This window comes from Capra hircus, chromosome 9 (assembly GCF_001704415.2).
Source record: "Capra hircus breed San Clemente chromosome 9, ASM170441v1, whole genome shotgun sequence".
NCBI classification, from domain to species: domain Eukaryota; kingdom Metazoa; phylum Chordata; class Mammalia; order Artiodactyla; family Bovidae; genus Capra; species Capra hircus.
Genome location: NC_030816.1, coordinates 57,728,759 through 57,745,962, shown reverse-complemented (window position 1 = coordinate 57,745,962; position 17,204 = coordinate 57,728,759). Strand labels below are relative to the sequence as shown.

Below are 17,204 nucleotides of genomic sequence, written 5' to 3'. Positions count from 1 at the left end.
CATACCCTTCCCCAGGGGATCTTCCCAACCCAGGGATTGAACCCGCATCTCTCATATCTCCTGCATTGGCAGGTGAGTTCTTTTCCCACTGAGCCAATTGGGAAGCTTTATGGGCTGTAAACCTACCCCAAGTCCCTTCCTCAAAGGAGTTTTAGTTTTAAGACCATTTATGCCTATGTAGGGGCTTCCCTTGTGGCTCAGAGTTTAAAGCGCCTGCCTGCAATGAGGGAGACCCGGGTTCCATCCCTGGGTGGGGAGATCCCCTGAAGAAGGAAATGGCAACCCACTCCAGTATTCTTGCTTGAAGAAGCCCATGGAGGGAGGAGCCTGGTAGGCTACAGTCCACAGGGTTGCAAAGAGTCGGACACGACTGAGCTACTTCACTTTCACTTTCATGCCTATGTAGACAAATATTAACCCAAACTTTTCTACCGCCAGTCTGTTCTCCTAAAAACCTGTTTGTCTTTCCTAAAGAAATCTGGGAAAGGTCAGTTTCCATTCCAATCCCAAAGAAAGGCAATGAAAAGAATGCTCAAGTGAAGTGAAGTCGCTCAGTCATGTCCGACTCTTAGCAACCCCATGGACTGCAGCCCACCAGGCTTCTCTGTCCATGGGATTTTCCAGGCAAGAGTACTGGAGTGGGGTGCCATTGCCTTCTCCAACGAAGGTTTCTTCCTAAAGAAACCTGGAAAAGGTCAGTTTTCATTCCAATCTCAACGAAAGGCAATGAAAAGAATGCTCAAACTACTGCACAATTGTACTCATCTCACTTGCTGGGAGGGATTGGGGGCAGGAGGAGAAGGGGACAACAGAGGATGAGATGGCTGGATGGCATCACCAACTTGATGGACGTGAGTCCAAGTGAACTCCGGGAGTTGGTGATGGACAGGGAGGCCTGGCGTGCTGCGATTCCTGGGATCGCAAAGAGCAACTGAAATGAACTGAACTGAACTGAAAGAAACCTATTTGCTTTTCTAAGTTTTTCTTTTTTTTGTGGAGTTGGCATATACTTTGTTTCTATCTTTGTTTGTTAACATGTAACAACCAGTGTTTCTCTGTTTGATATTCATGCTTTTTATCTGTTAATCAGTCTTCTGTTACTTTAATTCACAAGGCCCAGCTGCTCAACCTAAGTGTTAGTCTTCAGTCTGCCTCTTTGATAGCGTGGACTGTAGCCCCAGCCCTCTGTCCATGGAATTCCAGCAAGAATACTGGAGTGGTAGCCATTCTCTCCAGGATCTTCCTGACCCAGGTACTGAACCCTGGTCTCCTGCACTGTAGGCAGATTCTTTATCAGCTGAGGCACCAGGAAAGCCAAGAGAGTAAAGAGAAAGCTTTTTCTCTACTGCGCTGAGAGGGATTGGGGGCAGGAGGAGAAGGGGACAACAGAGGATGAGATGGCTGGATGGCATCACTGACTCGATGGACGTGAGTCCGAGTGAACTCCGGGAGTTGGTGATGGACAGGGAGGCCTGGCGTGCTGCGATTCATGGGGTCGCAAAGAGTCGGACACGACTGAGCGACTGAACTGAACTGAACTGACCTGTGTCATAAATACAGATCATCCCATTCTGCTTTCCTTGCCTTTTTCACCCCAAGATAAAAGCAGTCATCAAGGTATATGGAATATAACATAAACCATAAACTTAGATCTACTCAAAGAAATGAAGAGATTCAGGAATGGAATATATGAAGGTAAAATAAATGTTTTTCTCATTTTAAATTGCTCTAAAATATGGATGACCATATTAAAACCGTAAAATACATTATGTTTTTATAGCATATGTAAAAGCGAAATGCATGACAATAACAACACAAGGAAAGACAGGGAGGATTTAGGAAAACACTACTATAATGTCCTTAGAAATATTACTTGAAGGTAGGCTCAAATTAATTTTTTTCTCTTTCTTTTTTTTTTAATTATGAAAGTATGACAACACATTTACAAGAGATTTGGAAAATACAGAAGAAAGTTACAAATAGTTTCACTATATATTATACTTTTTAAGCAGATAAATTAATATTTTTAGCTGGAGTTTCAATATCAAACTCTCAAAAATTAATAGAATGAATAGGCAGAAAAGTAGAAGGATATTAGTAGACCTGAAAAGCACTATGAACCAATTCAATGTAAATAAGATTTATATAATTTTCACACAAAAGTAGGATATAAATTCTTTTCAATTTCCCATAGACTATAATCTAGGAGACACTGGAACATATCCAGGGACATAAAATAAGGTGCAAAAATTTCATGGTCTAAAGGTATTGAAATCATGCAGAATCTGTTCTCTTATCACTGTGGAATTATGTTAGAAATCAACATAAAAAGATATCTGAAAATAACCCACATATTTTCAAGTACAATGTGACATTTACCAAGGCTCAAATTAATTTTAAAAATGGAAAGAAATATATGCCAATAAAGGAAATAAAATTATTAAAAATTCTTAATTAAACCCAGGGAAGAAAGAAAAAAGTGAACAAAAAAGAATAAAAGGAACAAATAAGCAATTAACAAGATGGTAGACTTTAATTGAAACATCATAGATTTAACTCAAACATAGTTTAAATGTTAATGACCCATACATGTTGGTTTAAGATTAAGAGGAATTTGAAATAAAAAATACATTTATAACAGCATCCAAACAAATGAATACATTACATATGACTTACAAAATATGTTCAAGATTTGTATACTGAAAATGATAAAAACACTTATTAAAAATAAATAAAAGAAAAGCTATATAAATGTAGAGATATACTGTGTTCATGAATTGAAGAGTTTCGGTTTTGTTAAGGTGTTAATTCTCTTTAACTAAGAAAGCTTCCCTGGTGACTCAGATGGTAAAGAAACTGCTTGCAATATAGAAACCCAGGGTTCGATCCCTGGATCAGGAATATCTCCTGGAGTAGGAGATGGCAACTGACTCCAGTGTTCTTGCCTGGAGAATCCTGTGGACAGAGGAGCCTGGCAGGCTACAGTCCACGGAACTGCAAAGAGTTGAACACTACTGAGCAACTAATTCTTTGCTTTCACTTTCCTCTTCAATTGACTTTTGACTAGAGTGCTGTCTACTTAAGATTCACAACATGAGAGTTGCAAATTGAGTTTTATATGGGGCAAAATGAGGCCTGCTAACTGGGAGACAGCACCTCAGATAACTTTGAGAAACTGCTCCAAAGAGGCAGCGGGGGAGGACAGTATATATGTGATTTTGTTAAAAGGAGAGTACATGCAATCAGGCCCATATTTTTCCAGAAGGCTTTTGCTAGTCTTATGAAACTTTCTGCTAGTCATGAGAAACAGTCATCACCATGAAGGATTTTAATGCTTTTCTAGATATGAGGAGCTACAAGAATTGGGCTCATAAAATCACCTCCTGAGAATATCTATCTGAAAACCCGTCCTGCCAGTTTTTCCCGAAGCACAGAGTGCCTCATTTCTCCATTACCCTGAACTCCTTTCAGAGGGATGTTGAAGGTCAGCAGCTACAGCAGGACATGATTTAGTCTTTGTAGAGGTAGAGACAAGTACCCATAGCACATGCCAATTTCTAGCTGACACTGCAAAGGCAACTCAAAGGAGAAAAAAGTCTTCTACAACTGATCCTGAAACAATTAGACATCCATATTTTAAAAAAAAGAAACCAAAACTTTGATATACATCTCATACAAAAATAAAAATTAATATGTATTGTAGATCTAAATGTAAAAGGTAAAACTATAAAACTTTAAGAAAACAATTTAGAAGAAAATCTGTGTAGTTCTCGATTTGGTAATGAAAAGATTCAACAACAGTAGCATAATTTATAAAAAGAAAAATTTGGCAAATTGGATTTTATAGAAAATAAAATTTTTTGCTCTGTGAAAGACACTGGAAAGAAAATAAAAAAGACAATAGGAGGAATATTTGCAAATGACACATTTGTTACAGCCCCCCAAAATATAAAGAACTCTCAAAACCCTACAATAGGGAGACAATCTAACACACAAAAAAAATGGGCAAACGATGTGAACAGATACGTCAGTAAAGAAGACATATGGATTTTAAATAAGCATATAAAAATGTTCAATATCATTAAGAAAATGAAATTAAAGCCACAGTGAGATGCCACTACACACCTATTGGTTTGGCGGTTTAGTCGCTAAGTCGTGTCTAACTCTTGTGATCCCATGGGCTGTAGCTTGCCAGACTCCTCTGTCCATGGGATTTCCCAGGCAAGAATACTGGAGTGGGTTGCCATTTCCTTCTCCAGGGGATTTTCTTGACCTAGGAATCAAACCTGTATTTCCTATATTGAGGGCAGATTCTTCACTGCTGAGCAACCAGGGAAGCCTATACATCTATTAGAATAGACACAATTAAAAAAGAAAATCTAACAATATCAAAGGTTGACAAGGAATTAGAGCAAAAGAAATTCTCATTCATTGCTGGTGGGAATGCAAAATTATATGACCACTTAAGAAAACAATTCGGCAGTTTCTTATAAAATTAAACATATACAACCCAACAATACCACTTCTAGATATTTACCTAAGTGAATTGAGAACAAGTGCACACATATGTGAGTTTTATTTGTAATTGCCCCAAATTGGAAACAACCAATAAGTGACAGATAGTGTTACATAATGACAATGGAATGCTACTTAGCCATAGGAAAGACCAAACTATTGATTCATATAATAGTGTCCATGTATCTTAAAGGCATGCTGCCAAATGCCAGAAGGCAGACTCCTATGATTCCTTCTCCCAATCTTACACAATCCCTCACCCCTGCCCATTCCAGGCACTTTTATTTCTAAGAAGTACATTTGAGGGCATGTGGCAATCATGGTGATGACATGAAGCCTGAAGTAATGTTTTCAGATTTGTGTTTCAAATATTCAGTGCTGGCTTTGAGAATAATGTCGTTGAGTGGAGTGGAGGGATAGATGCCGGTGGATTGGGACACAGACCATGAGAGACAGAGATAAGAGGCCACCTATTGACAATATTTAGGAGGTAAAATTAGAAATGAACATACCACTTGTCATGCTGTCATGCTGTAATTTTCCACATAAGATTTCTCTGGGATGCCTATTAGCTCTATGTTTAAAAGTGAGAGCAAAATCTGCTCTGTCCTTGGCATTTAAGTAGGCACAGGGTGATCTTAGAAAACAAAGAGACTGACAAGGAAGGTGCTGCTAAGCTGCTAAGTCACTTCAGTCGTGTTCAACTCTGTGCAACCCCATAGACGGCAGCCCACCAGGCTCCCCCGTCCCTGGGATTCTCCAGGCAAGAACACTGGTGTGGGTTGCCATTTCCTTCTCCAATGCAGGAAAGTGAAAAGTGAAAGTGAAGTCACTCAGTCGTATCCGACCCTCAGCAACCCCATGGACTGCAGCCCTCCAGGCCCCGTCGTCTATGGGATTTCCAGGCAAAATTACTGGAGTGGGGTGCCATTGCCTTCTCCGGCCAAGGAAGGTGAGGGGTGCCTAAAAGCAAGGCACAATGAAGCAAACTTGTTTATTAGATATTAATTTCAGCTGCCTCTTAGTCTAGGACAGATTTCATAAAACAGCTGTGGTTTTCCCACTAATAATCAAAACCAAACTTTCACAAGTACTCATGTTCTCATTTATCAATAAATTCCTTGCCTTGCAGTATTTTTCTTTTTGTCTCTTTCATTTCTCTAGCTGTCCCACAAGATCACATGGTGGTCCTTTAAAAATTTTTTTAGTTCAGGGGCTGTCACATGAATGGGCAATTACCTCCTTCTGTTCACTAGAATTACTATTCTAAACACTGGAGATATAGCAGTGAAGAGTTCCCTAGCCTATCCCTACTATCGCAGCAACCTCCTAAGTAGCCAAACCTCTCTCTCTCTCACTCTTCCATGTGTGCGTGATAAGTCATGTCCCCATGGACAGCAGGCCGCCAGGCTCCTCTGTCCATGGGATTTTCCAAGCAAGAATACTGGAGTGGGTTGTGATTTCCTTCTCCAGGGGATCTTCCTGACCCAGGGATCAATGCAAGGTCTCCTGAATCTCCTGCATTGGTTCAGTTCAGTTCAGTCATTCAGTTGTGTACAACACTTCCCAACCCCATGGACTGCAGCAGGCCAGGCCTCCCTGTCCATTACCAGCTTCCGGAGTTTACTCAAACTCATGTCCATTGAGTTGGTGATGCCATCCAACCATCTCATCCTCTGTCATCCCCTTCTCCTTCCACCTTCAGTCTTCCCCAGCATCACAGTCTTTTCAAATGAGTCAGTTCTTCAAATCAGGTGGCCAAAGTATTGGAGTTTCAGCTTCAACATCAGTCCTTCCAATGAATATTCAAGAATGATTTCCTTTAGGATGGACTGGTTGGACCTCCTTGCAGTCCAACGGTCTCTCAAGAGTCTTCTCCAACACCACAGTTCAAAAGCATAATTCTTTGGTGCTCAGCTTTCTTTATAGTCCAACACTCACATCCATACATGACTACTGGAAAAACCATAGCCTTGAATAGAAAGACCTTTGCTGGCAAAGTAATGTCTTTGACTTTTAATATGCTATCTAGGTTGGTCATAACTTTCCTTCCAAGGAGTAAGTAAGTCTTTTAATAAGTCTTTAAGTAAGTCTTTTAATTTCATGGCAGTAATCACCATCTGCACTGATTTTGGAGCCCAAAAAATAAAGTCTGACACTGTTTCCCCATCTATTTCCCATGAAGTGATGGGACCATATGCCATGATCTTCATTTTCTGAATGTTGAGCTTTAAGCCAACTTTTTCATTCTCATCTTTCAAATTCATCAAGAGGCTCTTTAGTTCTTCTTCACTTTCTGTCATAAGGGTGCTATCATCTGCATATCTGAGGTGATTGATATTTCTCCCAGCAATCTTGTTTCCAGCTTACACTTCAGCCAGCCCAGCATTGCTCATGATGTACTCTGCAGAGAAGTTAAATAAGCAAGATAAAAATATACAGCCTTGACATACTCCTTTTCCTACTTGGAACCAGTCTGCTGTTCCATGTTCAGTTCTAACTGTTGCTTCCTGACCTGCATATAGGTTTCTCAAGAGGCAAGTCAGGTGGTCTGGTATGTCCATCTCTTTCAGAATTTTCCACACTTTATTGTGATCCACACAGTCAAAAGCTTTGGTGTAGTCAATAAAGCAGAAATAGATGTTTTTCTGGAACTCTCTTGCTTTTTCGATGATCCAACAGATGTTGGCAATTTGATCTCTGGTTCCTCTGCCTTTTCTAAACCCAGCCTGAACATCTGGAAGTTCATGGGTCACATACTTTGAAGCCTGGCTTGGAGAATCTTGAGCATTACTTTAGTAGCATGTGAGATGAGTGCAATTGTGTGGTAGTTTGAGCATTCTTTGGCATTGCCTTTTTTGGGATTGGAATGAAAACTGAACTTTTCCAGTCCTGTGGCCACTGCTGAGTTTTCCAAATTTGCTGGCATATGGAGTGCAGCACTTTCACAGCATCATCTTTTAGGATTTGCAATAGCTCAGCTGGAATTCCATCACCTCCAATAACTTTGTTCATAATGATGCTTCCTAAGGCCCACTTGACTTCTCATTCCAGGATGTCTGGCTCTAGGTGAGTGATCACACCATCATGATTATCTGGGTCATGAAGCTCTTTTTTGTACAGCTGTGTGTATTCTTGCCACCTCTTCTTAATATCTTCTGCTTCTGTTAGGTCCTTAGTATTTCTGTCAGGTCCACACCATTTCTGTCCTTTATTGAGCTCATCTTTGCATGAAATGTTCCCTTGGTATCTTTAATTTTCTTGAAGAGATCTCTAGTCTTTCCCATTCTATTGTTTTCCTCTATTTCTTTGCACTGATCACTGAGGAAGGCTTTCTTATCTCTCCTTGCTGTTCTTTGGAACTCTGCATTCAAATTGGTATGTCTTTCCTTTTCTCCTTTGCTTTTCGCTTCTCTTCTTTTCACAGCTATTTGTAAGGCCTTCTCAGACAACCATTTTGCTTTTTTGCATTTCCTTTTCTTGGCAATGGTGTTTATCCCTATCTCCTGTACAATGTTACAAACCTCCATCCAGTTCATCAGGCACTGTTGATCAGATCTAGTCCCTTAAATCTATTTCTCACTTCCACTGTATGTATAATCATAAGGGATTTGAATTAGGTCATATCTGAATGGTCTAGTGATTTTCTCTGCTGCTGCTGCTAAGCCGCTTCAGTCATGTCTGACTCTTAGAGACCCCATGGACTGCAGCCCACCAGGCTCCTCCGTCCATGGGATTTTCCAGGCAAGAGTACTGGAGTGGGATGGCATTGCCTTCTCCGAACGGTTTTCCCTCCACGTTCAAGGTCAGGAGGGGCAGCCATGAGGAGATACCCCTAATCCAAGGTAAGGAGCAGTGGCTGTGCTTTGCTGGGGCAGCAGTGAAGAGATACCCCACGTCCAAGGTAAGAGAAATCCAAGTAAGACAGTAGGTGTTGCAAGAGGGCATCAGAGGGCAGACATACTGAAACCATAATCACAGAAAACTAGCCCATCTGATCACACGGACCATAGCCTTGTCTAACTCAATGAAACTAAGCCAGGCCATGTGCGGCCACCCAGAAGGGAATGGCAAACCATTTCAGTATTCTTGCCTTGAGAACCCCATGAACAGTATGAAAAGGCAAAATGATAGGATACTGAAAGAGGAACTCCCCAGGTCGGTAGGCACCCAGTATGTTATTGGAGATCAGTGAAGAAATAACTCCAGAAAGAATGAAGGGATGGAGCCAAAGCAAAAACAATACCCAGCTGTGGATGCGACTGGTAATAGAAGCAAGGTCCGATGCTGTAAAGAGCAATATTGCATAGGAACCTGGAATGTTAGGTCCAATTGGAAGTGGTCAAACACGAGATGGCAAGAGTGAATGTCAACATTCTAAGAATCAGGGAACTAAAATGGAGTGGAATGGGGGAATTTAACTCAGATGACCATTATATCTACTACTGCGGGCAGAAATGGAGTAAATGTAGAAGAAATGGGGTAGCCATCATGGTAAACAAATGAGTCCGAAATGCAGTACTTGGATGCAATCTCAAAAATGACAGAATGATCTCTGTTTGTTTCCAAGGCAAGCCATTCAATATCACGGTATTCCAAGCCTATGCCCCAGCCAGTAACACTGAAGAAGCTGAAGTTGAACGGGTCTATGAAGACCTACAAGACCTTTTAGAACTAACACCCAAAAAAGATGTCCTTTTCATTATAGGGGACTGGAATGCAAAAGTAGGAAGTCTAGAAACACCTGGAGTAACAGGCAAATTTGGCCTTGGAGTACGGAATGAAGCAGGGCAAAGGCTAATGGAGTTTTGCCAAGAGAATGCACTGGTCATATCAAACACCCTCATCCAACAACACAAGAGAAGACTCTACACATGGACATCACCAGATGGTCAACACCAAAATCAGAGTGATTATATTCTTTGCAGACAAAGATGGAGAAGCTCTATACAGTCAGCAAAAACAAGACCGGGAGCTGACTGTGGCTCAGGTCATAAGCTCCTTATTACCAAATTCAGACTCAAATTGAAGAAAGTAGGGAAAACCGCTAGACCATTCAGGTATGACCTAAATCAAATCCCTTATGATTATACAGTGGAAGTGAGAAATAGATTTAAGGGCCTAGATCTGATAGACAGAGCCTGATGAACTATGGACAGAGATTCGTGACATTGTACAGGAGACAGGGATCAAGACCATCCCCATGGAAAAGAAATGCAAAAAAGCAAAATGGCTGTCTGAGGAGGCCTTACAAATAGCTGCGAAAAGAAGAGAAGTGAAAAGCAAAGGAGAAAAGGAAAGATATAAGCATCTGAATGCAGAATTCCAAAGAATAGCAAGGAGAGATAAGAAAGCCTTCTTCAGCAATCAATGCAAAGAAACAGAGGAAAACAACAGAATGGGAAAGACTAGAGATCTCTTCAAGAAAATTAGAGATACCAAGGGAACATTTCATGCAAAGATGAGCTCAATAAAGGACAGAAATGGTAGGGACCTAAAAGAAGCAGAAGATATTAAGTAGAGGTGGCAAGAATACACAGGAGAACTGTACAAAAAAGAGCTTCATGACCCAGATAATCATGATGGTGTGATCACTCACCTAGAGCCAGGCATCCTGGAATGTGAAGTCAAGTGGGCCTTAGAAAGTATCACTATGAACAAGCTAGTGGAGATGATGGAATTCCAGTTGAGCTATTTCAAATCCTAAAAGATGATGCTGTGAAAGTGCCGCACTCAATATGTCAGTAAATTTGTAAAACTTAACAGTGGCCACAGGACTGGAAAAGGTCAGTTTTCATTCCTATCCTAAAGAAAGGCAATGCCGAGAACGCTCAAACTACTGCACAATTGCACTCATCTCACATGCAATGGCACCCCACTCCAGTACTCTTGCCTGGAAAATCCCATGGACGGAGGAGCCTGGTAGGCTGCAGTCCATGGGGTCGCTAAGAGTCGGACACGACTGAGCGACTTCACTTTTACTTTTCACTTTCATGCATTGGAGAAGGAAATGGTAACCCACTTCAGTGTTCTTGCCTGGAGAATCCCAGGGACAGGGCAGCCTGGTGGGCTGCCGTCTATGGGGTTGCACAGAGTCAGACACAACTGAAGTGACTTAGCAGTAGCAGTAGCACATGCTAGTAAAGTAATGCTCAAAATTCTCCAAGCCAGGCTTCAGCAATACGTGAACTGTGAACTTCCAGATGTTCAGGCTGGGCTTAAAAAAGGCAGAGGAACCAGAGATGAAATTGCCAACGTCTGCTGGATCATGGAAAAAGCAAGAGAGTTCCAGAAAAACATCTATTTCTGCTTTATTGACTATGCCAAAGCCTTTGACTATGTGATCACAACAAACTGTGGAAAATTCTGAAAGAGATGGGAATACCAGACCACCTGACCTGCCTCTTGAGAAACCTCTATGCAGGTCAGGAAGCAACAATTAGAACTGGACATGGAAAAACAGACTGGTTCCAAATAGGAAAAGGAGTACATCAAGGCTGTATATTGTCACCCTGCTTATTTAACTTCTATGCAGAGTGCATCATGAGAAATGCTGGGCTGGAAGAAGCACAAGCTGGAATCAAGATTGCCGGGAGAAATATCAATCACCTCAGATATGCAGATGATACCACCCTTATGGCAGAAAGTGAAGAGGAACTAAAAAGCCTCTTGATGAAAGTGAAAGTGGAGAGTGAAAAAGTTGGCTTAAAGCTCAACATTCAGAACACGAAGATCATGGCATCTGGTCCCATCACTTCATGGAAAATAGATGGGGAAACAGTGGAAACAGTGGCTGACTTTATTTTTTTGGGCTCCAAAATCAGTGCAGATGGTGATTGCAGCCATGAAATTAAAAGATGGTTACTCCTTGAAAGGAAAGTTATTACCAACCTAGATAGCATATTAAAAAGCAGAGATGTTACTTTGCCAACAAAGGTCCATCTAGTCAAGGCTATGGTTTTTCCTGTGGTCATGTACGGATGTGAGAGTTGGACTGTGAAGTAAGCTGAGCACCGAAGAATTGATGCTTTTGAACTGTGTTGTTGGAGAAGACTCTTGAGAGCCCCCTGGACTGCAAGCAGATCCAACCAGTCCATCCTAAAGGAGATCAGTCCTGGGTGTTCTTTGGAAGGAATGATGCTAAAGCTGAAACTCCAGTACTTTGGCCACCTCATGAAAAGAGTTGACTCATTGGAAAAAACTCTGATGCTGGGAGGGATTGGGGGCAGGAGGAGAAGGGGAAGACAGAGGATGAGATGGCTGGATGGCATCACCGACTCAATGGACACAAGTTTGAGTGAACTCTGGGTTGCTGATGGACGAGGAGGCCTGGCATGCTGTGATTCATGGGGTCGCAAAGAGTCCGACACGACTAAGCTACTGAACTGAACTTCAATATAAGTCTGTATTCAGCAATAATAAATTCATGACCTAAGCCACAGTCAGCTCCCAGTCTTTTTTGGCTGACTTTGTAGAGCTTCTCCATCTTTGGCTGTAAAGAACATAATCAGTCTGATTTCGTTGTTGACCATCTGGTGACGTCCACGTGTAGAGTCCTCTCTTGTGTTGTTGGAAGAGGGTGTTTGATATGACCAGTGCGTTCTCTTGGCAAAGCTCTATTAGGTTAGTGGATTCTTTACCACTGTGCCATCTGGGAAGCTCCTCTCACTCTTATTTCTCTTTATTTTCCCCCATTCTCCAAAGTCTTCTTCATACAATGGAATTATGAGCACATCACACCTTTGCTTTCATCCTGTAACTCCTATAGGTATTCATGTAACATGATATGCAGGTTTTCAGTATGTAAATTCCATTTGACTTTCTAGTCTCATGCCCCTCCATTCCACCCACTTTGCTTTATCTAATGAAAGTCATAAGAGATCCCTGAGAGTTTACACTTGCCTATGATTTTATGTTTTACGTGTTCTTCCTTTTGAGTGGAATGTCCTTTCCCATCTTGTCTCCCCAGTAAACTCTTACACATTTTTCAAGATTCTAGTAACTCTTCCTTTTTTGAAATGGTCCCTGTCCCTGTAAGTGATCCTCATCTCTGGGCTCCCTCGGCGCTGTGTAGAAATCTTTATCACAGCATTTCTTGCAGTGTTCTGGGAGAGATCTCATTCATTGAGGGAAAATACTGTAGTCTCATTTTGAGATTTGCATTGCCTCCCACAGCACCTAGCCCCAGGGCAGAGCATCAGTGAGTAGTTGCTTAATGAAATAAAGGAAGAAATCAAGATGTTGAATTAGGTCACCTGGACCTGTGCTTCTCATAATTATTTGTGTGATTTTGATGATGTTTCTTTGGGTTTCAGATTTTTTTTCATCTGTCAAATGGGGAAATAGAGCTAGCTTTTCTGTTAGGCTTTCTCCAGCTTTAATACTCGATGGCTGAAATTATCATCTATTACAAAGGCTGAAATATATATATTTTATTCTATTACAGAATGTTTTATAAAAAGGTTAAGAATACTGGAAAAAAATTTCACATAAAAATCAGAGTTTCCACTATATCTCAACAAAGCCGATAATTTGATTATATTGGGCCAATATTCCTAAAAGTCTACAATCGTCTCTAGCTGAATTATGCTGCCCCTTCAGATGCGAGTGTGTGTGTTCTGTCTGACAATCCTGTCCATCTTTTTCTATTGTCCCCTCTTAACAGAGAGAAACTATAAGTTGCTGCCTATTGTCACACTTATACCACAGTATTCTTCAGGAAAAAAATGAGAAATAGAAAATATTTCTTGGGGACTTTCCTGGTGATCCAGTGGTTGAGAATCTGCCTTTCATTGCAGGGGATATGGGCTTGATCCCTGGTCAGGGAACTAGGATCCCACATGCCATGGGGCAACGAGAGAAAGCCTGAGTGTTGCAACAAAGATGCAGCATAACCACAAAATTAAAAAAAAAATTTTTCTTGTTCTCATTTCTCTGTTTAAAGGAGAAAAATGAAAAATGAATGGAGAGTCTCTTATATTTCTTATCTTTGGGTGACCTCTCACTTAAGTACATTTGTATGCATAATTACAAACAACCTAAAATTTGCTCCTAAAGTGAAAGTATTAGTCCCTTAGTCATGTCCAGCTCCCTGCATTCCATGGACTGTAGCCTGCCAGGCTCCTCTGTCCTTGGAATTCTCAAGACAAGAATACGGGAGTAGGTTGCCGTTTCCTTCTCCAAAAATTTGCTTGGGTGGTACCAATTCAAAGTATTCTGGCTTTAGATTTCTTTTCCAGCTTAGTTCATCTGGATTTTGATGTCCTGATGATCCTCTCAGAAAATACTGTTGCCTTAGTAAAGACAAATATATGCTTTGTGCTCAGTTGGGTCCAACTCTTTGTAGCCCCATGGACTGTAGCCCACCATGCTCCTCTGTTCATGGAATGTTCCAGGCAAGAATACTGGAGTGGGTTGCCACTTTCTATTCCAGGGGATCTTCCCAACGCAGGGATCGAACCTGCGTCTCTTGGGTCTCCCACATTGGCAGGTAGATTTTTTACTACTACAGCACCTGAGAAGCCCCAATAAAGACCTCATTAATTAATCTGGTATTTCTTTCACCTGAAGCAACTGATGCTTTTTATCTAACGATTACTTTATATTTGAATATCATAAGAACATTCTCTGCTCACTTCAAATCCTGGGAAAACTACTTCCTGCCTTTCAAGGATGCTATGAAAACTTGTCTAAGAAAGCACAAGGAAATTACTCTTCGTTTATTCCTTCATTGTTCCTGTTAGAACTGCAAGAACTGCATATTTATACGTTTGCAGTTTTTTAATGGACCTGCGAATAAGGTCTACTGTAGAGTTAAGTGTTGGGAAACAAGATAAGGCATGCGTTGATGATAAGGCCTGAAGTCTAGGGAGGCCGAAATGACCCATAAAGAAAACAGCAGCTCTCCATTCCCTCTTCTTGTTTTTTTACACGCAAACCAGGGCGTTCGCCATCCGCACTTCAGACCTCAAAGAACACCTCTGTACTGTGTAATTTTGCAGGAACCCCTATTCCTTAGCTTAGAACCAGAGGGGGCGGGGAAGGCAGCTGTCACTCAATTCCACTGGCCAATGAGAGGGGAGAAAGCCCCGCCTCCTTCCCTGGGTGCTATTGCGGGCATGCGCAATGAGCGTTCCAGCGCCACCACCCATTAGCTGAGAATCGTAGCTGGGGGCTCAGGGGCCCTTGGGTCCCCGCGGCCAAAGAAGGAGAAGGAAGCCGAGGAGGTCGGGGTAAGAGGAACCTCGGGAGGGGTTGTCTCTGGCGGGGCGCCCCGAAAGCGCGTGTCCCCGTGGCTGCCGCGCCACCTAGCTTTTTGTGCGCGTTGTCAGGTGGCCGCCGCCCCTGCGCTTTGCTGCAGGCTCCCGGGAGTCGGAGGGCCGGCGCTAACCCTGCCCCGAGATCGCGCTGCTCCCCACGCCCCGCCGGCTGGCGCGGGTGCGCCGCCCGATCAGGCGGGTCCCGCCGGCCCTGCCAGCCCGGCCCGCCCAGCGCCGGCTGCGCTCTAGCCTCCCCTCCGCCCCCGGCCGCCCCGGCCGCGCTCGCTCAGGCGCACCGGCGGGCTACGCGCCCCGGGGCGGGGCTGGTGCCCGAGCCGCTCCGGCCCAGCTCTGGAATCCAGCTTCTGCCTCGGGCTGGACACCAGTTGACCTCTTCCTCTTTTTAACGCACGGATTTAGAAAACGCTCTTTAAAGTTCTCCTCTCGAATACAGATGGAGAAGGAAATGGCAACCCACTCCAGTATTCTTGCCTGGAGAATCCCATGGACGGAGGAGCCTGGTGGGCTACAGTCCATGGGGTCGCAAAGAGTCGGACACGACTGAGCTACTTCACTTCACTTCTCCAATACAGAACAACTGAAGACATACATTTCTGTAGTAAAGGAGCCGTCTGTTTATTCGAAGGCTCATCGTGGTTGGTTTTCGGTTTGGCAAGGAGAGTTTGACATGCAGCCTTTCTTTGATCTTTTCAGTGCAGGAAAGCGTTAGTCGCTCTTTCGTGTCCGACTCTTGTGCGACCCCGTGGACTCTAGCCCTCCAGGCTCCTCTGTCCGTGGAATTTTACAGGCAGGAATACTGTAGTGGGTTGCCATTCCCTTCTCCAGGAGATCTTCCCGACCCAGGGATCTAACCCACGTCTCCTGCATTGTAGGCAGATTCTTTACCACCTGAGTACCTGCCCTTAATTGGCTTGCAGAAAGCCCTTTGCAGATACATAAAATATTCCAGGATACCTCCCGACCCCGCCCCTCTTGTTTTTTAGGTTGTTACTTTCCTTAAATTCAGACAAAAAGAAAAAAATGCCCTTCCAGTCAAATGTTGTATATTTCTTTCCTCTCAGGGTTCTTATATTTGCTTGGCTCTTGTAGACATACGTTAATGTTTGTTTAATTCAGATCAACATATTCTGACCATAATTATATATCATCAGCCCTGGGATTTCTTTGGAAGGAATGATGCTAAAGCTGAAATTCCAGTACTTTGGCCACCTCATGCGAAGAGTTGACTCATTGGAAAAGACTCTTATGCTGGCAGGGACTGGGGGCAGGAGGAGAAGGGGACAACAGAGGATGAGATGGCTGGATGGCATCACTGCCTGGATGGACATGAATCTGAGTGAACTCCAGGAGTTGGTGATGGGCAGGGAGGCCTGGTGTGCTCCGATTCATGGGGTCGCAAAGAGTTGGACACAACTGAGCGACTGAACTGAACTGAAAGCTTGCACAGCATCTGGAAGAAAAGAAAATGGTTAAATGCTGTGCTGTTCAGTGATACTGGAGGTGAACGTTTCTTCTGGGATTGTCCTGATCACCGCCCCCACCCCCTCAGGGCAGAGACTTATAGCAGTGTTAAACTGTGTGCTGTGATGTGGACAGGGCTCTGCTTGGCAGGCTGCTTTGAGAAGTTTGTCCCAGACTTTGGACTGGTTAAGAATTAAACTCTAGTTCAGATTTTCTGAAGGAGTTAACATGATGATACCATGTTAACTCAGTAACATCTACATTTTTCTTCAGATATCTTACTTCTGCTGTTCCTGATCTTGAAATCAGTCTGAATTTTGATTATGATCTCAAACTTTAGCCAGGGGCTGCTGGTTAAAAAATAAATCGTATAGAACACCTGCAGTAAGTCTGAGTAAAGTTTGCTGTAATTCCATTTAATTTGAAAGCTTAGTGCGTGAAAGGGTAAAAAATAGTTCTTGGTATTGTGGACCAAACCGAGATAGTATGATAATTTAATGGATGGAGGAGGTGAGCTAACAAGTGCAGTTAATGCAACTGATGTTGACAGTGCTCATGCTTGTAGTAGAGTGATCACCCTGACATCTCTGGATCATCTTCTGTGGCCCCAGCACTTGTGAATTCCACAAGACTGGCAGACTTGTCTCTCTCATCTCTATATTCCAGAGGTAGGAATAGATAATAAATGATGTACTGACTAGATCATTTTAAATGATGATTAGCACTGTGATGCAGTAGGTTAAATCAGCAGAGTGGCAGAATGGTGACTCTGCACTTCAGATCAAAGTGACCGTAGAATACTTCTCCAGCCATGTGACGTGACTTTCGGGGGGGCGGGGGGAAGAGCAAGTCACCGAGGGAGGGGGCGGGGGTCATGGAACGAGCTCTCCAGGGAGAGGAAATAGCATGGAGCAGTGGCGCAAGTCCCAGCGATAAGTCTGGGACATC

The 17,204-nt window shown here is 42.8% G+C and overlaps 1 protein-coding gene across 1 annotated transcript in view; it reads left to right on the top strand.

Annotated features, from left to right (window-relative positions):
• Window positions 14,623-17,204, top strand: part of STX7 (syntaxin 7) — a 59,594-nt gene continuing 57,012 nt past the window's right edge. Inside the window, exon 1 of the mRNA XM_005684757.3 lies at window positions 14,623-14,747. The gene's annotated coding sequence lies outside the window, so the exon portion shown is untranslated. The remainder of the gene's footprint in view (window positions 14,748-17,204) is intronic.